General features: G+C 48.2%; 1 pseudogene; it reads left to right on the forward strand.

The window, feature by feature from the left end:
* Nucleotides 1–2,686: 2,686 nt before the first annotated feature.
* The window catches only part of LOC113196555 (histone H1.10-like), a 72,937-nt pseudogene continuing 52,573 nt past the window's right edge, over nt 2,687–23,050 (forward strand).

Consider the following 23,050-nt stretch of genomic DNA (forward strand, 5'->3'; position numbering starts at 1 on the left):
TTAGCTTGAGTTATAGGGGAACAGGAGTTTAAAACCAGCCTGTTATTGCAGGTGGAATGTAAGTTTTAGTGATAGTAAAGAAAGAAGGTGCAGTCTTAAACTTCTTATAAGTCAATTTTCAAGAGGTGTCAAACTCCTACATATAAGATAAAGAAGAAGCCAGTCCTTGAGGAAAACAGAGCATGGTGAGGTTCACAGTTATTTTAATTTCTTTCCCATATTTGTAAGTAAATCAGAGTTTAAGTCTGGCCTTGGATTTTCCTTAAGTTATTGAGAAAGTAAAATGGGAACCTCAAGTCCAGCTCTAGTGGGCTGAAGATGACATGGTTACACATTGAAAGGAGAAACACATGTGACCAGTAGCAAAATTTTTCCCTTTTTGGTTTCATAGGTACCCTAACATAAGTAAATATGCATTTAAATCCATACACATATACATTACTTAAAAATTTCCCCAAGTGAAATCATACATGATTGTCTTAGTTTGTTTTCTGTTACTATAGTACAGCACTTGAGACTGGGTGATTTATAAAGAATGGACATCATTCTGGCCCATGGTTCTGAGAGCATAGGATGGTTCTGTTACCTGTTCATCTTCTGGTGCAGGCCTCTTGCTGCTGTAATTCATGGCAGACTGTGGAAGGGCAAGTGGGTGCACCCAGAGAAGAAAAGGACACTCAGCTCCTCCTTCTCTTAGGGAAGGTGGGAATCATTTGTGAGGCTCCCTCACAACCTAAGAGCCTCCCACGAGGCTCAACTGCTCAATGCTGCCTTATGGGAAAGGTAAGGTTCCACATAGAAACTTCTGGGGGACACACTCAAGCTGTCATGATGACCAGTTATAACTTGGTTTTTATATTTTATGACACATTGTGGACATCCTTCACGAGTATTAGTGTTTTATATTTAAGTATATTCACATATATTCACAAATACATTCACATATATTCACATAACTACTTCCTGTGCTCATAGCTATCTGTGTACTCCTGTAACAATATCAGGCCTCTTCTTGGTCAGGCTTTAGTCTGGGTACAGTGATGTATAGTGATAATAGTGGGTACATATTGATCTGTCATTTAAGAAGGCCAGTACTCTTCTCAGCTCTTCATATTTATTAACTCACAGATCCTTACTGCAACCAGGGTGGTAAGAAAAACATTTATATCCTACTTTTTGTGAGGACATCTGAGGCACAGCTAGGTTAAGTCTCTTTGGCAGGCTGATCAGTCAGGATAAGGCTGAGCTGGGGTTTGAGTCCCAGCATGGGCTCTGGCACACATGTAGTTTGCTCACAGTTCTAGCCGAGGCAGCAAATGGCCTTGTAGAGAAATCTTTACACACCCCATCCCACCCCGATATTCAGAAGGAGAGATTTCTAGTAGTGGAAGTGTCAAGCCAAAGATTTGCCCTCCTTTTAATGATTCTGGATGTATCTCAGCATCTGAGTTGTGTCTTCTATGGAAAGGAGAGAAGCACAAGCTGCAAAGTCCTAAAGCTGGGTGGGCCCCATGTGGATGGTGGGCATGGTGGGTTCTGTCTGGTCTGCAGGATAATGAGCCATGAAGATGATCCCATGCTTGGATGTGGGGCTCTCTCTGTGAGGTTGAGATTTGGAGGAGTACTGTTTTCCCTTTGAGGAGGCAGCCATGGGATCAGTGGCCATCTGGGCTCCTTCCCACTTCACATGTTTTGGGGATGGTCCTGAATAACACATTTTTGTGGAATTATAAGACTTTCCCTGTGGCCAGCAGGTGGTTCACTCGGTGGCAGGCAGGAATTCCATTGGGTCATCTTCTCACAGAGCATAACAGGGTTTCACTTTTGGTTTGCTGTCCTCCTCACAAAGGTCGAGGGTCCAGTCACCATGAACAGCTTGCAGAGGTTCTCCTCACTGCCCACCTTCTTCCCCTCCAGCTTGCACATCACCAATGCTGAGGTGTTCTCCTTCCTTGAGGAGGCCAAGCAGAACCTCAGGTGCAACTACAGCCTATAGGCTGGGGGGAGTCCTCCTTGATCCACAAAGCCTGGAGCCCCCTTCAGTCAGCAACAGCTATGGCCTGTTCTCCATGGAGCTCCTTCTAATGCCCACACCCTTCAGTAACTTGGAGAAGTTTCCCTTCAACTGGGAGCTGAAGTCCCACATCCTCCACAGCTCCATCCACTCCAACAGACCCAAAGTGCACTTCTATGTCACTCACATGGGCTGGGATGACAGTGACCCTGGTGAGGATCTACCCTGCATCAAGATGTTTGCCATTCCTGAGGCCAGGGAGGTGGTGGCCAGCTGCTTCCTGCAGGGGGCCCCAGACTGTGCATAGCTGAGCTGGAGTGCTTCATGAATGTTTCAGCTCCAACCTGGACCTGGAGCCCAAAGAGAAGATCCTGGCCCTGCTGAGGGGCATGGTCATGGAGCTCTTCTTCAACTTCTACCTGGCTAATGGGGCAGTCCAGCATCCCCTAGAGGAGGAGGGCAAGTGGGAGGACAAGATCCGCTTGGGCCAGGACAGCCCCACACAGGTGCTTTCTGCCAGGGAGTGCATCTGCAGCGTGGCAGTCTACCTGACCCAGGACAACCTGTAGAGGTCCCCGTTGAGCCTGGATGAGAACATCACCCTCTCTGTCCTGCTGAACCTCAACTGTGAAGGGGATACAACCACCCTTCAGGTCTCTGACCAAGAGCAACATGGCAGACCAGTTCACTCTCCAGTAAGAGGCTTTGCCCTGTTGGGTAGAGTGGCAGACAGTTGTTAGAAACCCCAAGCTATGGGCTGATAGATGGTGTTGGATGTTGGCTGGGGCTTGTCATCAGTAAACACAGCCAGGCATTAAAGTGGCCAGGACAACTTTTATCTGGAAGGAGGGAGCTGAGGCCCTCACATGTGTGCAAAGGCAGTCTGGGCATCAGAAAAGGACCATGAGGGAGGGGAGCACAGGAGTTAAGAGACAACCAGCACCAAGGGTTGGTGGCATGGACCCAGTACCACCTCTGTCTGCCTACACTAGCTGTGACTTAAGTTAGCGGTCTGTCCTCCTTTGGAGACTAGAAGACAGAGCTTGTCCTTTCTGATGTTCTATTTTCTGGGATCCTTATACCTTGCTCTGAGTTGTCAGTGGCAGCTATGTACTATCGCAGGCTGTCATTAGAATATGCTCCAAGAAGGAGGGCTCATGGGCCAGTCACCACGTGTGCTTGACTAAACAAGCAGCAGACCTTCCTGGGAAGGCCAGGCCTGCCGGCAGCATTCTAGGGGCCTATGGGGTCTGCTAGTGCTGTGTGTGCTGACCTGTCCTGGGCTGAGAATACTGCAGTTCTTCATGTGTGGGGAGTGAGCCCCTCAGAAACAGGAGAAGAGAGCCAGGAGAGAGGCCAGGCAGAGAGCTTCTAGAAGGCGTTGGCTGGGAGGTGGCACTATGGGCCACACCAACCCTAGGGGCCTCTTGGGTCTGTTGGTGCAGCGTGAAAGCAGCCATAGTGAGTAAGTGCCACTGGTCTCAATAAACCTTCATTTACAAGTGCATGTGGAGGGCTGAACCTGGCCCCCACAATGTCCCTAGAGAGTTCTGAGTGAGCTTTCACCTCCACCAGCAGAGAGAGGGCACATGCTCTTTTCTCTGCAGGTGTGAAGACCTGGCAGCCTGGCACCATCAGCTCTGGTTCAACATGGTGCACCATCTAGCTCATGGAGTCCTTTCCCCTCCCTTGTGCCCCACATGGCATTGCCTGCCTGACTCCTGTGGGTTTTTGGGTCTGGAAGCACTGACACAGGTTGGAATAAAGAGGTGCAGCACTGGAAGGAGGGCTAGCTGCTGGCCCATCATGACAGCACATCCAGTCACTTACTTTCTGTGGGGAGGGGAATCAGAGTGACTGGGTGTAATGCAGAAATGGGCTTAGGCCTGGTTTGGCTCATTCGCGCAAAGCCCCCCAAAAGCCTGGCCCTCACTCTGTTCAATGTGTGTCTTTGGGAGGCTAGGCCTCAGTGTTGTAACTGTGTTCTTGAAGCTGCTGTGCGTCCTGTGCCCAGTCCTGGGTTGGGTTTTTGCCTACATCTCTCTGCAGGATCACAGCCACACAAAAGTTTCACTCCTGTTCATTCTATGCATGTGGAAACCGAGGCTTGGGAGGTTGAGTTCCTGACCAAGGTCATGCACAAGAATGGGATGGGGGTGGGTTCTTGACCTACATGTGTGAGTTGAGAGGCCTTGTTTTACATTCTTGGTGTGCTTCTCTGGAAGGGGTCTGTGCCGCACCATGAAAGCACCTCGATGGTTTATTATTTTTTTTATTTAAGAGCCAGAGAAAAACCTCATTGACATGCTAGAAATAAATGAAGCTAGCAGGGCTCTCTTCAGAGCTGGCCATGGTGGGAAGTTGCCACCATCTCTGTGCTTGGCAAAGACTCCAAGGAGGCAGAGGAGTGGGGATCTCATATAGGACAGAAGAGGAGGGCAGCCCCCTGTGGAGGCTCAGTGTTGGGAGGTGGAGGTAGGTCAGGGGAAGTGGCAGCTTCTGTGATGGGCTTTGGGAGCACCTATGGCTTCCCCTGTCTGGGGGAGTTAGGAGCAGAGGCACAAAGCCAGGGGGTCCTAGAGCTGTGCCCACATTCTGGCCACCCTAGCTGATTGCCAGAGGGGCCAAGGTTGAGTCCTGGATGAAGCACTGCACTGTGATCGGTTATTCCATTGTCAAGTGGCACGTGGCTGTTGTCCCTGCTGTATGCCTCTCTCAGAATCAGGCACAGGGAAGGTGTTGATCTTCCAAACAAGATGACTGTCTGCCTGAACCATTTCCTTTGTAATGGGATGTGACACACTGCATTGGACTCCAGCGAGGCCTGTATCCAAGCCTGGGTGTTCATGGGATTTGCCAAGGTCTCCTCCCAATGCTGTGGATATCAGGCAGGGGCCATGCCCATGTCTCGTGTTGTGTTTCTGACCAAGTGCTGCACAGGGTCATGGTGAACAGAAGTGACCTTGGTTCTTCTCCAGCACTGAGGTAGTGTTTGGAAACAGGGGTATCTATGTCTTGCTGGGCCTTGAAAAGACAAAAGCCTTTTGGCAGAGTCCTGTGGGCACAGTGTGGAAGCAGATAGGGTTGAGGGCAGCATGAAGCTGGAGACAGGGTCTGTCTTTGTGACACACCAATAGAGTTTGGAATGCTGTGACACTCTCTCCCTAAATGCAGTACCTCCTGGACTAAGAGAGATCCTGGGGAACTTCATCCCTGGTTTGTGAAACAGAGTTTTCTTGGTTCATACAGAGAACATGCTGGGCTGATCTTTCAAGCTATAGGTAGTGGATCTCAGTGGTTAAGACATGGACTCTGAAGCACAGGGTAAAATCCTGGTGCTGCCCCAAATAGGCTGTGTGACTTGCAAAAGCTCGTTTTTTCTCTGTGTCATGATTTCCCCACTTGCAAATGAGAAAAATGTATTTCAATACAGGAATGTAGTATGCAATCAATTGAGGGCAACTGGCCAATCCACTACCTCAAACATTTGTTTATTGTGTTGAGAACATTCAGAATCCTTCCTATCAGCTATTTGGAAATATACAGTTGTCAATCACCCATTGTGCTCTTTAGAACTTAAAAGTTCCTTATACTCTCCAGTGGCACCTGGCACCCATTAGTGTCCTCTTTCCACCCACTCTGCTTCTATAAAGATCTACTCTTTTAGGTGCCATGCATATGTGAGAATGTGCTATATTTGTCTTTCTTGCCTGGCTCATGTCAAATGATAGACTTTTGTTATATTTTATGGCTGAATAATATCCATCATGTATAGTCACCACATTTTCTTTTTCTACCTATACACATTCCATATCGTGGCTACTGTGAAAAATGAAACAAATAGCCACCTGTTTGATGATTGTCCCTCAAGTGTCACCAAAATTCCAGGCTTTATTCATCTTTTTTTCCAGATGAAACACAGGTTTTTCTTAAGAAAATTGTGCCTAGACACAGGTGCTCTGGAACCTGCACTGCTGGAACCTACATCAAGCCTAGACCTTGGAGTTCGGGTTTCAAGTGAGCATAGAGAGGAAGGCGGGTGACTGTTCCTCAGACAGATGGAACTGCGCAGCATACCCGCTGCCTGTGTTTCTGAGCAATGCTCTCGATTCCCACCTTGTTTGCCCTGCCAAATGCATTGGGTCTGTGTGCTGCCTGGAGGTTGCTAGGGTCGTGCTGGCTTCGGAAGCTTAAGGGTGCTATATGTGAAGGGGGACTTCCATCTATGCTAATGGTGCTATCTGAGGTCGCAGCTTTGGAAATTGAGTGTACCTAGATCATGGCGGTGGTTGATAACTTGGGGACACCCAGGATGTGTCAAAGCACATTTGGTTTGTTATCACTTTAACCCCTGTAGTCCTTAGAGGAGGCCAGGGTCATTATGTTCATGCCTATTCTGCAGATGCCGAGATCCCCCATTTCTCTCTGCTCCAGGTAGTTTCATGCCCCTGGCACAGAAGAGGGTGGAGGTGCTATGTGTAGGTGTCTGGCCCTCATCTTCCACACTGCCATGGCTGACCTGACAGAAGTTGCAGGACAACCTTGTGCCTTGCTCAGGGCCGTGCATCGGGCCTAGAAGGTCTCAGGTCCCCCACTGCCTCCCGCTGCACTTCCCTTCATCTCTCCCCACAGTGCCCACCCCGTGCTCCCTGGAGTCTGGTCCAGTGATTTCATTTCACATATTTGGAATGCTTATCTGAAAAAAGAAGCTCTGAGGAGAGTCATATATGTCCTGGATGACACTTCTCAACATGGCAACATCATGCTGGGCAAGCCGCTTCCCAACATGGATGCAGGGCACAGAATGGCAGTGTTTACCTTGTGCCATAAAGTCTCGTGGCCTCCAAGGGCCATTCTTCTCCATGATTTCCAGTGCCTCAAGGGGCTGTCCTTCCCCACACTGTCTCTGGACTGTCCTTCTCCACTCTGTTTAGAGGCCTCCAGGGGCCATCCTTTCCCATGCTGTCCAGTGGCCTCCAGGGGCTGTCCTTCCCAACTCTGTCTAGAGGCCTCCAGGGGCCATCCTTCCCCACACTGTCCAGAGGCCTCCAGGGGCCATCCTTCCCAATGGTGTCTAGTGGCCTCCAGGAACCATTTTTCTCTAGACTGTTCAGAGGTCTCCAGGAGCATCCTTCTCATGTACAGGAAACTCACCCACTCTGATGGGAAACTTGCCACCTCCTCTTCCCCCCCCAGCCATCATCTATGACTCTCCCCCTCTGAGGTTCCCACTGTCTCTGGTAACTCAAGTGGGGATCACAACAGGTGTGTCCTCTGTTTGTCATCAGCTTATTTGTCAATGACTTTTAAAGTTAACATTATATAAAGGTGATACAGTGAATAGTTTCTTCATAAAAGAAAAACTAGAGTGAAGCACAGTCAGAACCCGAGCTCCTGCCGGTGCCCTCCTGCAGCCCCCACCTGCTCGGCCACAGCCAACCCACTCATGGCTGGTGTTTACCTCATGCTTGGTGCTGCTGTGTGTAGACTCGTTATCCTGCCTCTGTCTGAGCCTTGGGCACCTCCCTGAGGATTATCTCCACCCTCAGCTGCTGCCACCTTCTGGTGTGAGCTGTCTATTTGTCCCTTGCTTGTGGGCATGAGGTTTCTTCCAGTTTTCCACTGGCCCTTGGAATGTCACTCCAGGCCATGTCCTCAGTTTGGACACACGTTAGCATCTGTTTGGTGAGGGACCAGTGCCCAGGGCCTGGGGCCTGGCTGCCATGGCTCTGCCGTGGCTCTGCTCCGGTGAGGTCCTTCAGCTCTTCACAATTTAGCTTGCTCTATGTAAGGAAAGAAGGTGGCCCCCTCTTCTCAGGTTGTGCCAGAATGGATTGAGCATATGCAGGTGTGGGGAGGGGCCGCCCCTGGATCAGCACTCTCTTGTGACAGCCATGGTGGCTGTTTCTTGCTAGTTTTGTCATTGCTCTGCTCTGCCACCAAAGTTTGGGGTTGACTTTTGGAATCTCCACCTCCTGCATGTGATTGCTTTTGTCCAGCAAGGAGGTCCACAGAACAGGGTAGAGTGTGGCTGTGAAGTCTCTACTCTAGGCCTCTGGAGACCAAGCAGGAAGTAGTTCTGATTTTATTTTGCATTTACGATGTACATATACTGAGGCAATAGCTAATCAGATAACGTGAAGCCACCAATGCAACAACACATGACCTCACACCCAGGGCTGTGCCTATGGGGTAAGCGGACTTAATGTACACCATGTTTGCAATACTTCATTAACCTGTCTGCACATTCTCCCATTTCTTTCCTAGAAATATAGAGTTCTAGGTGCATCTGGAAGTTTGACAATAATAACTAAAGCCATGTAAAGAATGAGATTTTCTCAGATAAAATTATGAGATGAAAAGAGAGCTTATGAACCAGTCATGAAGGACTCCTGCATTGAACAGTTCACAAATGATCAGTCCTCAAAACATGGCAGAGAATTGGCAGGAGAACCAGCAGAGCATGACCTCAAACAGCCAGGAAAAGGAGACTAAGGCTGGGAGACAGCAGGATGCATGTTTCAGAGAGAGCAGGAAAGGGCATGAGCTGTCCTGCACATGTTGCCCAAGGATGCTGTTGGTGACTTGGATAAGGTGTTTTGATTCACTCTGGAGAAAAAGCTGGATTGGAGGGGCTTGAGAATAAGTGAACCAAGGGTCAATTCTTGTATGGATCAAGGTCAGCTGCATGTAGTAGGAACCCCAGAAAACATGGACATCACCAAGACAACGGTATAATTAAGGCCAGAATCACCACAGGAAGGTGTTAGTTAGGTGGATCGAGGATGTCTGAGTGTCAAGGATTTTACAACTCTTGGCCATTTCCTCATTGTTACAAGGTGGCTGCTATAGTCATGGCCATAAGATTTATACTTCACTCAGAGAGAGGGATGGAGAGATGGGGGGAAAGATGGGAAAGCAGTCCCTTGTGCATTGGAGTCTGCTTCTCTTAAGGCACACTTCCAGAAATGTCAATCAACATCTCTGACTGTTGCCCAATGCCAGGCTGCTCCTGTTCCCAAGACTGCCTCTGGGGAAGTGGAGATTGCTGCTTTGGCCATCAGTAGGCATCTGTGGGGAGTTGGGCCCAAGGATGTTCCTTGGATACCAAAACCCCATGATGCTCAAGGCCCTTTTGTAGGATGGCATGGTTTGCATGGGACCCAAATACTTCCTTCCATGAACTTCAGTCCTCTCTGGTCACTCATAATACATGGTGCAGTCCACAGACTCTGGACAGAGTTGCCACACTGCATCATTCATGCATCATGAGAAGGAGAACTGCAGGTGCAGGATAGGTGCAGCTTTTTCCTGGAATTTTGATCATCAGAGGGTTGAATCCCTTGAGTGGGAACCCTGGCTACCAAGGGCTGCCTGTGTGTGGCTGGGCATGCTGCTGGGTCCCTCCCACCACATCAGAGTTTTCCTGCAAGGACAGAAATGGAGACTGGCTGTGAGATGAGCAGCTACCAACATTGGCCACACATTACAGTGGCTTTCCCTGTGACCCAGCATTTGGCGGGGAGGAAGGGCGCCAAGGACAGTCCAGTGGGGAGTCTAGAGGGAGGGAAGGTGCAGTGGGGGGTCTCAAGGGATTCTTTTCCCTAAACTGGTGGCTGCTGTGTGTGTTTAATGCTGAGGAGAAGCTCAGAGTCGACATGGTAATGTGGGCTGTTTTCTGGGGTCCTGAAATGCTCCTCCATGGATTTCCCAGACACAGTGGGGCAGTCATCTCGCTATTACTCCTCCCTTTAGAGAATTCTATTGAAAAGAAAAACTGCCAGTTTCATGCATAAGTAGATCTGTTGCACGTACTTATTTCACATGGCACGAGTCCAGCTTGCCTTCCCAGCATTCTGAGGTTGCCCTCCAAGGACTTTCATGTGAATATCTTTAGGGAAATCCAAAGGAATGGTGCTAATAAGAGACACATACCCCCTTGGCAATCTTCTCATTCAAAGAAAGGAGCTGGTTTTCCTGATCACTTGAGGGGTGGGGTGTCTATTGGTTTAGGGGAACTCCACCTCACCACTTTGCCCTGTACCATGGCCAGTTCCAGCCACTGCTGAAGAGAACACCATGGGGCAACTATCTCAGCCATGCAGGGCTGATGCTGGTTGGGTGGATGGCACCAGACCTCATTGGGTTGCCGTCAGGTCATGAGCCCAGTCTCAGAAGTGCAAATTGGTGGACAATTTGTTCTCTGCATTCTTGCAGAGAAAAGGTGGAGGTCTCATCTTCTTCACTTCCTGCTGACATGGGGACATTATTACAAAAACATCTCACCACCTGATCTAAAGGGGATGAAAATGGCAATGCAGATGTTTGCCTGTTAAGGGCTTCTGACCCTTAACCACCAGAGGCAGCCCCTGAGTTATGTCACCAGGTTGCTTGTCCTGCCGGTGGATTAACCTCTGTGAACATGGCTGCAGGCCTCCACAGTGTGCTGGTGTGTTTTTGTGAGTCTGGAAGAGCATGTGAACTCAAGCACAACCAGCCACTGCAAGAGTATTGGATAGCAGAGACCATCATCAACCAAGAGGGAAGAAAGACCAGGTGAGGAAGTGCAAGGTTGAGCCACACTGCAATCAGAGAAACCCCTAGCCTCAGGGTCACTGTGAAGAGAGTGTCCTCCTGGAACAGGATCCAGGGATGTCACATCAGCTGTCTTCTGAATCCTCTCCTACTGCCCACTATATCCACCTCAGAGGTTAGACTTCCTCCATTTTCAACCTTTGTCCCAAGGATAGGCAAAAGTCCTTCCTTTCTTTCCCTTTAGCATTGGACAAATGAACATCAATTTAAGAAATGCTTACTGAGTACAAATGAACAACCCCAGAGAAGCCAGCAGTTGGCCACCAAGTTCCAGGTAGTCCTGGCTCCCCAGGACAGTAAACACTGCTTAATTCCAAATGAAGTCCCAGGGCAAGAGGGTACTACAGGGTTCATCCTGTTCTGACTACTGAGCAGACATCTTTTATGATGAACATGCCAGGTTCCTTGTGAACATCAAGATCCAGGCTAATCCCACCCAGCCTCCTTCACCCACAGGGCTGTGGCTTGACCCTTTAATGAGCACCACTGTCCCACAGTCACAAGGTGAAGCCCACATATAAACATGGCAGTGCTTTCTTCTCAGAGGTGTCTTCTGTGTGGAATCCTACAGAGGCCTTGACAGCAAGAACTCTTGAGGGTTTAGAAAAGGATGGTGGCAGGCTGGGGCTTGGTGATACTGGTTTTGAGGTCAAGGTGCTTGTGGAGTGTTCTGTGAGTTCTGCTATGAGACTTCTCTTTATGCCCATGAGCCTTCCTTTCCTGACTTCTCTGTCTGTAGCTGCCACTTCACACCCTGGCTCCTCTCCCCACTAGCTCCAGGATGGTGTGGGAGACCTTCAGCTTCGTTTGCCTTCCAGGTTGTCCTCAAGGCCAGGTCGATGGAGCCTCCGCCTTTCTGAGCTCATTGTCTTTAAGAGGCAACAAAGCAACTTGAAGAAGTCAGAAAAACTCCAGAATTTGCCCCAAACTCAGTCCTTTGGGGCCATGACCACAGCATTTTTTCCTCAGGCTCCTAGCACTATATCAGCTTCTTTAGAAAGTTCAAACAAAGGGAGCAGAGAGCAATGCCACAGAAATCATGGAAATCCAAGATAAGAAGGGGATGGTTGAAAGTATCCCACCTGCCAAATAAACTGTAAACTAAAGCCCCCTCCTGGGTTTCCAGTGGGAAGGACTGGGGCCACTTTGCTATGATCTTGCTATGGAGAGATATGGCTGGTGAAGGTGTGATTAACTAGTGGATGGCTGAGTAATGACAGGTGAGCAGGGAGATGCTGCACAGTGTTACTTGGGATCCTGGCTATGGAGGAGGTAGGGAGATGCCAGGGGACTCAGGGTTTTGGAAAATCACCTTCATTTTCCTTTATGTGTTATTGTTCACCCTTATATTTCACTGGGAGAGTCTACTGCTGGGAAGGGGCTCCTGGAGAAGGAGAGCACACCACAATGATGTGGGACAAGAGGCAGCTTGAGCTGAGGACACCTCCTGCCTCTGCCACTGGAGGCGTAGGTTGGTGCTGGATATGGGCTGGGCCAGCACTGTGATGTAGGTAGTGCGGGGAGTTCTCAGAGCAGAGCCTGGTCCTTGTAGGGCTGTGGGCAGGTGTCGGGGCCTGGGAGGTCACTTTAATATCTTCTTTAGAGGCATGCTTCCATCTGTCAAGAGACAAAGCTGTTATGCCTACCTCACTGAAGTGAGTTTGCTCAGCAACCTCTTCACATTGATGTCTCACAGAGGCTGTGGTTGAGTGTAGAGTAACTGTATTTAAAGTCTGACAAACCCACAGCATGTGCCAGGAATAGCCACAAGAAGGCCTGATATTTCTGTCCATCTTCCCTGTGATCCAGGAATGGGACCTTGATTCCTAAGGCCATCTGGAATTGGGGTTTTCCCAAGGTTAATTTGGGGGTCTTATTAACCAGCAAAACAGTTGTAGCCCTAGTATTAAATAAACTGGCCATCTCTGGGCCACTGAGATCTAATTGTTCAAAAAGTAGGCTACTGCTGTGAGATGGATCCCAATATGGGGGTTGGAAACCCTAAAGCAAAACCCAGGCTTTGTGTATCTACTTGTGAAAGGATTTTGTAAGTCACAGAAGGCCCAAAGTGGGGCACAGCCCAGCTCTGACTTTAATTGGTCAAAGACCCTTCAACATCTGGTAGTTAGTGGCAAGCTCTTTCATTCTCCAGTAAAGGTTTTGCTCTTCCAAAATTAGGATTCCATAAAAGTTTTGTTGTTCCATATTTAGGAATCTGTAGCAAAGTGAATGCCTTGTTCTGAGGGCAGTCCTACCCGAACTTGGCTTCTGGCTAAGGAGGTGTTTGCTTCTGATTTTATCACTAGGATCCTTCCTAACAGAGGCAGAGGACATTCTGAGACCCAAAGAATGGAGATAATTTGATAACCAATTTTGCAATTAAGACAAAAAACAAAGCATGTCACCTTAGGCCTGCCATCCACTCCTGTCATGGGTTGCGGCAGTCTTGGCTGGGCACAGAATCACTAGCCACTCACAGCTTTGTAGATTCAAATAGCAATTCTTTGTTCCCGAACTCACACCGGCCTCCACACACGTTCAGGGGAAATCTTAGTTCTGCCGCCGCCCAATTCACCTACCCCACGAGGCTTTTTTCCAAATACCATTTTAATCTCCCGAGAACTCAAGCAGCAGGAACGCCCTATTCCCAGCAGCAATAATCTTCAACCTCCAACTTCCCTAAAACCCATATTGTCTTAAACCGGGAACACCTTAAACCCAAGGGGTGGGATACTTCCTGAAACCTGATCAGCTCTAAACCCCGATCCGCCCTGGTCCTTGAGCAAGGTCACCTTACTAAAGCATACATGCAAGGTCACAGCGGATTTCCAAGGCAAGTCCATTTAACATGGGGTACACTGGCAAGGAAATTTAGATGCGTCATTCCTACTTGGCAATGGCCCTCAGCAATGGGTCACTGCTGGTTTGACCAAGGTCCAACACACTTAGTTGGGACAGAACAGGCAGCTCCAACATTAGCCATTACTTTGGTTTTCTTACCTGCCCTGTGAAGGGTGGCCAAGGCTCCTCCCACAAGAGGCCCACCTGGGCTTCTGGAGCAGCATGGTGTCATTCCATAGTGGTCATTGTCCAATAGTGCCAACAAGGGCTCTGCTTTGCATTGCCACTTGGTGCCCCCAACCGGGACAGCCAGGACACCCATGTTTCCTGTAGCCTTACTTAAACCTCTAGACACACAGATATGGCCCCTGGAGTTGTTGCAATTCTGAAATTCTGGGAGGGCTCTAGTTAGGATGGCTTTCAGGGGGCTGGGCCAGCCTGGGGTAGACTAATGCTGTTTATTTTAGTCCCTGGTCCCTCCCAGTTTGCCTCCACTGCCTTGTCCTGTTATTAAACACCTTAAAGTCCCCAGCAACAGAGTATCAGTCAATTTTGTCCTGACATCAGTGATGAAATCCAGAACTCTCAGAGGTCTCCCTCTGTGGAGTTAGGGTCTGTGTCATTGTGTTTTCTGGAAGCTCCTGTGATCCTGTTTAGAAATGCAGCTGGACTCCCAGCCTTCTTGAGTTGTCACTAGACTTTGCTATAGTTTTGTCTGGTTTTCATGGAGAAGGCCCTGAACTTGGGGAGACTCCTCCAGAGGGAAGCCTCAGCAGCTGCTTCTCAGTGTCCCAGAATGAAGAGCCTCTTCATTTCCTTTGCTTTCCAAAGGGAGGTCCAGCTGTGAAATGCCAACCTCCTGCTTCTAGAGGCCAGGCCTGAGTTGGGATGGTGAGTGCAGGTCAAGGCCTGAGAACTATGTTGGTCCCACTCACTTTGACTTCTCCTAAATAGATGCCCAGGGTAGATTTTGGAAGTAGCTAGCTGTGACCTTCCCCCTCCTTATGGGACAACAACACTGAACCATCTTAAACTGTTTGGATGACTGTTTGGATGACTCACTGCCTCCCAGGCCTTTCTCAGCCTTACCAGTAGGTTGAGATGTTTGAAGAACTTGCAGGGCTGCCACCCTCAGCACTTGTCAAGAAACAGCCCCAGGGGAATCACTTCCTGATTTCTCTGCTGTTTTTTCCTCTCTAGATAGTTTCCCATAAAACCCTGCCTTTTTGTTGCATTTTCAAACCATGTTCATGCCGTGAAAGAGAGATGGCCTAGAACTGCAAGGTGCTGTTGCCCTGCTACCAAACCAGTCATTCAAGTTGGCTTTAAGCAAAGTTAATCTTCAAATAAAGGACTTACTCTATTGGTTCTTTTCTTTAATTAATTTTTTTAGTTGTAGTTGGACAATACTTTTATTTATTTATTTTTATTTGGTGCTGAGGCTTCACCTAGTGCCTCACATGCACGAGGTGAGCACACTCTGCTGAGCCACAACCCAGCCCCGACTGTATTGGTTCTTTTTAGATATACATGACAGGAGGATTCATTTGGATGTAATTACAAAAGCATGGGATGCAATTTGCTCTACTTTAGCCACAGAACTTCCCCAGGCCCTCCCCTCCTCTCTCCCTGTCTCCTTCTCTCTACCCTCCTGATCTTCTGCTGTTGAGGGTTTTCCTTTAAATCACTGTTTTGAATTCACTCATGCTCTTTCAGCTCAGTTCGGGCAGTGTCCTCTTCTGTGGTTCAGCTGCCTGGCCTCAGTTTCTACCAACAGTGTGGCCTGTGCTTAGTTAGTACACATGTCTGGGAAACATGGGACCTTGGGATGAAGCCAGCCAGTTTGGAACCTTTGTCATTCTGTTCTTGTGTTAGCAGGCGCTGTAGGAAATACTGTCACATTCTAGTCAAAAGACTATTCATTTTCAAATGGAAAAGCTTGATGTGTGAAGGAGCAACAGTTACCCTGCAGAAAGGAAAGATGAGAATCCCATCCCTCCCCTGCGGGTCCCCAGAAGTCACAGACATGAGTTAAGACTTCAAAGGACAGCCAAGCTTCAGCTGACACAGCACAATCCAGGAAGCTGAAGAGCAAATACTAGGAGTACTCTTCATGTCATCCCTTCTCAGGATTCAGAAGACACTGTAAGGGCTGGGGATGTGGCTCAAGGGGTAGCGCATTCGCCTGGCATGCTTGTGGCCCGGGTTCGATCCTCAGCACCACATACAAACAAAGATGTTGTGTGTCCGCTGATAACTAAAAGAAATAAATATTAAAATTCTCTCTCTCTCTCTCTCTCTCTCTCTCTCTCTCTCTCTCTCTCTTTAAAAAAATAATAATAAAAAAAGAAGACACTGTAAGTGGTGGCAAAGTGGGAGAAAAGGGAGGAGAGGAGAAGAAGAGGATGTCACACGTCACATCCTAGGACTTTCCACCTGGGCCTGCAAGGTCTTGGGGGATCAGTCTTGCCTCCTTGTGGTAGCTTTCTGGGTGGGGAACCCTGGAGAGAGCTGATGACTCAGGGGCCTGGACCTCTTCCAGTGCCCCAGAGGCCTCAGTATCACAGAGGCCCCCTCACACCTGGGACTCCAATGGGGCTGAGATAGGAGAATGGGAGAAAAGGACAGAGAAGGAAAGACACAGAAGAGAAAGGAAAGGCAGAGTCAAGAAGATGGAGAAATAGAGGGGAGACCTGCCAACAGGAGCAGGGAGAAACCAGGGCTCACATGTCACGTGTCCCTTTGTTATAGTCACATGTTCCTGGAAGTAAGGTGTTCCCCAAAAGCTTATGTGTGAGACAATGCAAGAATATTCAGAGAAGAAATGATTGGGTTGTGAGAGTCTTAATCCAATCAGTGATTAATCCCCTGATAGGGATTAACTGGGTGGTAACTGAAGTGGTGTGATGTGGCTGGAGGACATGGACATTGAGGCCTGGCTTTGGGTATATATTTGTATCTGGAGAGTGGAGTCTCTCTCTGTCTCCTGGTCACCATGACCTCTTCCACAATGATGTCCTGCCTCACCGTAAGCCCCCAAAAATAGAGCTGGTATTCTATGGACTAAAATCTCTGAAACTGTGAGTCTTCAAATAAACTCTTCCTCCTCTACAGTTGGGCTGGTCAGATCCTTTACTCACAGCAGTGAAAAAGCTGATTGAAACACCCTCTCCTGTTCAGGAGAAGAGATTCAGACAACCACCCAAAGTTCCACAGGTACCTCTGTACCTCTCAGGGACCTGCAGGTTAATACAGTGCTGCCAAAAACAGGATTTTTTGAACTGATGGCAATGAAAACAAAACCAAGTCAGGGAAGCAAACATGCAGGCTAGGACTTTGCCAGGTTCTCTTGCAGGAAGGAAGATGCAGCTTGGACAGGAGAATGTCAGGCTGCCCCTGAACCTAAGAAGGGAGCTGTTTTTTTCTTGTCACTTTCGGGTGAAGTGTTGGTGGGCTCAGGAGCACTCCACCCCAGTACTTTTTTCTTTGCCAAGTAAGTTCCTGCCACTGCTGGAGAGAACACCACAGGCCTCTCCCTCAGACATGCTGTGGCTGATGCTGAGTAGTTGTTGGGCCACAGGCTCAGGCCTAGGAGTGCATATGCCCTCTGTCCCTGTGGTGGTCCCTGGCACTGATCCACAATTATTACTGTATTCAGACAAGATTTCAGAAAAAAAATTCACTTAAAGCCAAGAAGGAAAAAGTTAATGAATTGTGTAAACTATGCTTTTAAGGTTAGTTAAAATATCTAACTGCATTTCTTCCTATATGGTGGTCTAAATCTACAAAACTGCAAAAAAGTTTAATATGAGGTCCTCTTTGTTTTTAGAGAATTTTACTCCAACTTTAGGTCTCATGTGGATCCCCCATATTTTAACTCACTAAATTTATGCCAGTGTCTTTGAAGATAGCTTTGCAGAGAGGGGTTGCTATTGTGGAGGACCCTGTGTCCTCTCATGGACTGGAGCCGTGAGAGCTCAACAAGAATCCCTGGAGTTCAATCAAATCTGAAATCACAATAAGGAAATCCACTGCTCACCTCCAGGATATTCTCTGTGACTTCCCTGTTGCTGGCCTCTAGGGTCCTCACAGCAATCTCCCTTGGCTCCTGTTGATGCAGCTGCCTCTGCTGCTTTTCAGATAGATCTGCATTTCCCTCCAAGTGGGGAATCAAAACCTCTTCCAGGCTCTTTCCTGTTTGGTTTCACAAAAGAAACTTCTGCCTGTCCTCAAGGTGAGGATGTCAGCATCAATGTCAGGAGATGTTTTGCATTGGTTGAGTTGCTTGGATTGCAGTCTGGGAGAGTTAACATGCAGTCTTTGAAATTCTGATTATGTCAAAAGTAGAATGACAGATGAGAAGTAAAAAGACCTTAACCAGAGTAGCCTTGACTCCACAAGACCAGCCATGCTTGGCCCTTTGTTCCCCTCAGCCCAGCCACATGCACTCATCTGGGTTCTGTAGGCTGAGTGTCCTTTTGTCTTTTGTGCAGCCTTCATTCTCTCTGCCCTGGCCCTGGAATCTTTCTTTATGGCCCTTCAGGGTGGCCCCTTCTCACCATTCACAACTCACTTGAGGGTCCCCTGTGCTGAGAGACCTCCTGACCAGTCCTGAGTTTCCCCTACAACAACCCTGGGCCCATCACTCAGGATCCTTCTCCCAAGCACTTGCCGGCATGGGGGAGAAGCTCCCTCATGTGTGCACTGTTTTCCACCTATCTTCCCACATTAAACTCAGCTCCATGAAGTAGGGTTGTACATCCCCCTTGCACAAGGATTAAGTTAACACAAGGCCATCAGGGTGGGCTTCATCTATGAGGACTGGTGTCTTTACAAGAAAGGATGAGAACACAGATTATTGGAGACTGGGGATCATGGCTCAAGGGCACAGAGATAATACAGCCATCTACCAGCAAGAGAGTTAGGGCCCCTGATGATGTGAGTCTCCCAGGATCCTTAGTTCTGGCTTTGGCTTCCAGGGCATTGTACACAAGTCATTTCTTGGTGCTTGGGAGACTGAGGTGGGAGGATCACTTGAGTCCAGGGGTTCAGAATGCCTGGGCAACATGGTGAGAGCCTGCCACAAAGAAAAAAAAAAGTGTTATTTAAGCCACATAGTCCATGATGCTTGGCCATGGCCACCTGGAAAGCCGGCACCATGTCCTTTGGTGGAAAGTGATAAAATAGCTTTTCTTGCCAGTGGTGGCTCATTCTGAAGTGTTTTCACCTCCCTGCTCCTTCCCTCCCTCATTTTTTTTCACTGCAAGTTTGGGACTTGCAGGAGTCCAAGCTTTAGTTTGGAAATGGATTAATTTGTTGGTGCCACTCCCGTGCAGATGTATCAGACTCTGGGACTTGCTCTGGATTTGAAGTTCCCTCTTTAGAAATTCTCCTCTGAGATGGTAGGTCTAGAAAACGTTGTTAATCAAAAGGAAAGATATAGCTAAGACCCCTCTGTTCCCTGAGGTCCTCTCCTCTGAGGCCCATACTTCCTGGATCAGACATGACTTTGCCACTTTAATTCCTTTAGGGTGCAAGAAATTCTAGAACCACCTGATTTCTCCCAACAGTCTGCAGGACACAGAGCTCGACACAGCTTACCAGCAAGCAAATTTTCTTCCCTCTTTTGGTAGAGAAGGATTCTGCTTTTAACTAAAGATTAGCCAGTTCCATGAATCCTCCATGTTTTCTATTCAGGTTCAACTTAAATGGGAAATTTGCAGCAGGAGATATTTTAGGGCCTTCTGGGAGTTTCTTTAGGATCTTCCAAATGCATCTTCTTTGCAGAGCACCCTTCTTTTATTTTCTTGTCCAGACTTACTTCAGGTTGGCAATCTTATGTGCTTTTCAATCTACCCATTGGTTCTCACTTGCTAATTGCAAATACATGCTATTAAAGAAAACTCATAGAAAGGAGAGAGGCCATTTGTGGCTCAATTCAGAAACAGGAGAGAGTGGGTATTTCTAATCTCATAAGAAGAAACTCAATTTTGCCAGCTTCATGTTGCAGAAAAATATGGAGAGTTAAATATTATTTTGCAGCAGGGCTGGGTTGCACAGCCAAAGTGTATAAGATCAGATAGAACACCTCTATCACTGATTGTTAATAAAACTCCTAATAGGATTTGTTGACTGAAAGAATGACAGACCAAGCCACAGAAAGGTTTATTTATTCACTATCTGTATGTAATTTTTACTGTTATGGAAATTGTGTCAGAAACTGTACTGCAACTAGATAGCACACAATATACTGTAATATTTGAGTTAAGATTTACAAAAGCTGCCTGTGTATCTGAACACACATGTGTACAATCTTGTTGCTTTCTGGAAGTGTCTCAGTCTCAGACTCAGGATCAAAGTGGACAGACTCATTTGCTAAAATGTTCTCACTCCAAGGCTAAGATATTGAATTCAGTTTTCAAAAGAATAGAGGTGCCTTATTATTAACTTTCAGGGTCTAGTGCCAATTTGTCTTTTGGGGACTCCCCAGGTGACTATGAAGAGGTCTGTTTTATTGCTAAAGGACACATATTTTTGGACTTAAACTTATACTCAGTCCTGGAATAGAGAAACACCCTTCTTTGCTTTTTATTCTGAAAGAAACTGAACCTACTTGGAGAAATTAAATCGTTTCAGGTATGTGTGAAACCAGCTATGTTACATAGTTAGCCTTGGGTGGCAGCAGCTTGCTCTGCAGCTAGGGGCTGCCAGCTGTCTTTATGTAGCAGACATTCCCCTGTATCAACAGGTAGAAACTTTGACGTGCCACAGTTGTATGTTTCCATGATAACATGATTGATATCCAGAGCAAGTGGAAGACTGGTTCTGGTGAGGCCTGCACACAGATGAAATCACACTCCACATTCCTGTGAGTTTTCAGTTTTGTCCTTTCAGCTTCTGTCCAGATCTTGGCAGGTTCTGGAAGGCCTTTGCCTTGGATTCTCGCACAGGCCATGAAGACATCCTGCACTTGCTCTCTGGGAAGAGCAGGGAGAGTGAAAGAACTCAGTGGATTCCTGCAGCCCCACAGGCCATGGAGTTCCCCTTGCCAGAGCTGCTTCCTGCAGCCCCCTCCTTCCACCCTGGTAAGCCAGGGAGGTCATCCCTGATGCCCATATCTGACATCCCACAGTCACTCGCTGGTCTCCCTGTCTGTGGCTTTGAGTTCATGGCCCAGGCCTTTGGCAGATGGCAGCATATGACTGAATTCAATCACATCACTCTGTTTCTCTTGCACTGTTGGGGTGCTCTTCCCCTCATTTTTAGTGTTCACATAAGTCAGGCTGAACTGGGCATGGGGTGGGCTTCCTTCTGGGTGCTCTGTGGGCAAAAATCTTTCCTTCCACATGGAGGAATGTAAACCAGAGAGCAGGTTTAGAAGAAAGCATTCAATAAGTCACAATACAGACAGTTTCCAGGACAAAGCAAAATGGAGTGGAATGGGACAGGGATTCTGAAGTCTGGAAATGCTAGTGGCAGCACATGTACCCTTAGATGAGGAAGGAGGCCAGACTCAGTGGAGGGTACACTGACCCACTCTCTCCCTCTCTCAATCCCTCCCTGTTCTGGAATAGAACCAGGGCCTCACACTTGCTGGGCAAGCCCTCTACAATGAGCTATGCCCCCTCCCTGCCCTGTGACCTTGGAGTGGCTTGGTTGTCTCTGAGAGGCATTCATGCCAGTGGTTAGGAATCTGGTTTTGAGATGTTTACACTCTTTTCATCTCAGTCCTCTCAGCTCTTCTTCACTTCCTAGGGCATTCATGTTGAGTGTAGAGGGAGTTATCTGTGGGGGGAGCTCAGGTTGAGAGAGGGGTTCAAAGGGAATGAGTTGGTTCCCAGCCCCTCTTCCCCATCTTCTGGTTGAGGGGAGTCCACCATCACATGGTGGCTGTGAGTGACCCATGAGGGCCCCTGGGAATCCACTGTCATAGCCTCTGTGGCACACACTTGTTTGTGCACCTGTGTGTGCACTGCATGTATCAAAATGGGTGAAAGGCAAACTCCAGGTGAAAAAGATGCCTGCTCTGGCTTGTGCAAGGGATGTGACATGGGTGATGGCCTTTCTGAGTTCTCAGCCTCCTGCTGTTACCTCCAGATGCTCTGGGGATAGTGGTGGTAGAATCTCTTGGGGAGTGGGTGAGCTGGTGACACACAGATCTCTAGGTCACCTCCAGGCCATGGAGTGAGACTCACTGAGTGCAATCTGTTTTTTCCTAGTGCTGTGACATACTCATGCTGGGACCTACCGCTGTGTGCCTCTGAGACTGGAGAAACACTCAGGTGTGTTTGGGGAATGTGTGAGTCATTGTCCTTGAGGCTCCTCTACTGCAGACCAGTGGGGAGCTGCTCCTGGGTTAGTGCCAATGGATTGAGTTCCAGAGTTGGCCGAGGCAGGAGGAGGTTTATCCTGCAGGACAAGGAGCAAGGAGATCAGGGAGGAAGCCATCTAGAGGTTTGGATTGTGGTGGTGGTGATGTGGGGATCAGTCAGGTAGCCTTGAGAACAAAGAGCAAGGGCAGATGGTCCAGGTTCAGAATTCCTGAGTCCTGGACTCTTCTGTGTTCGGTGCCCTTATATAATATGGGGACAATGAAGGACTTGAAAGACTGCTGTCCCAGAGTGTATTCTCAGGTCGGAATAGCATGGGGAAGTCCTTGCTGGGTCACCCCAGTTGACCCAGTGGAACCCAAAGGGTCCATAACCAGAAGTATGTGCAGGTTCAAAGTCAAGAAGTGAATTAGATGCTACACTGTTGACTCTGAGTATGGAGAAAGAGGCCACAAGCCCAAAATTTGGGGTTGCTTCCAGTTTCTGGAAACACAAAGAAATGGAATCTCCACCCCCCCCCCCCGGGGGGAACAGGGCCCTGATTACACCTCAGTTTTAGTCCATCTATACATTTTGACCTTGGAAATGATTGTGAGTGTACTCATGCTGTTCTAAATCCTTAAGTTTGTGGCCCTTTGTTTCTTCACAGCACCTTACCCCTTTTAATTTAGAGGAGTGTTTTTTTCAGTGATCAGAGTCCTTTATTAAGTGAGGCTGAAGGTGTATTTGAATGCCAGGCTGGTGTCCACCATGTAAGGAAAACGATCCTGGCTCCAGGGGTGACTTTGCATCTTGGGTGAAGCAAGGACGTTTACAGGTGCTGCCAGGACAGGGAGAGGGGTGGGACTAGGAGCTATTCTGATTCCAACATTATGTTAAAGGCAGCCATTTGAAATCCTGTCTTGCTTTTTCCCCATGAGGATTAATCTTCAACTTGGGAAGGAGACAAACTGTGTTAGAGGATATATTCGGAGCTCAGGATGGACATCTACATGCTGAGGGCGGTATCCCAGCTGGTTCAGGGCTGCCCTGGTGAAGGGAATTGGAGAAACAAGAGAAGGCTAGCATGCTTTGGTGACAGCCACTGGGGATGGCATGTGGAACTTGCCACTGCAGCAGTGCTGAAACCAGAGTGATCTGGGTGGAGAACTGTTTCCTGGGTGTCTGCCACTGTGTTTGCAAATACATCATCTGTGAACATGTATGTGCATTCACATGAGCAATTCAGATGGGCTCAACTGGACCTGGAGGTGGGTGCCTCCTCCTGGGT

This window comes from Urocitellus parryii, chromosome 9, assembly GCF_045843805.1.
Source record: "Urocitellus parryii isolate mUroPar1 chromosome 9, mUroPar1.hap1, whole genome shotgun sequence".
NCBI classification, from domain to species: Eukaryota; Metazoa; Chordata; class Mammalia; order Rodentia; family Sciuridae; genus Urocitellus; species Urocitellus parryii.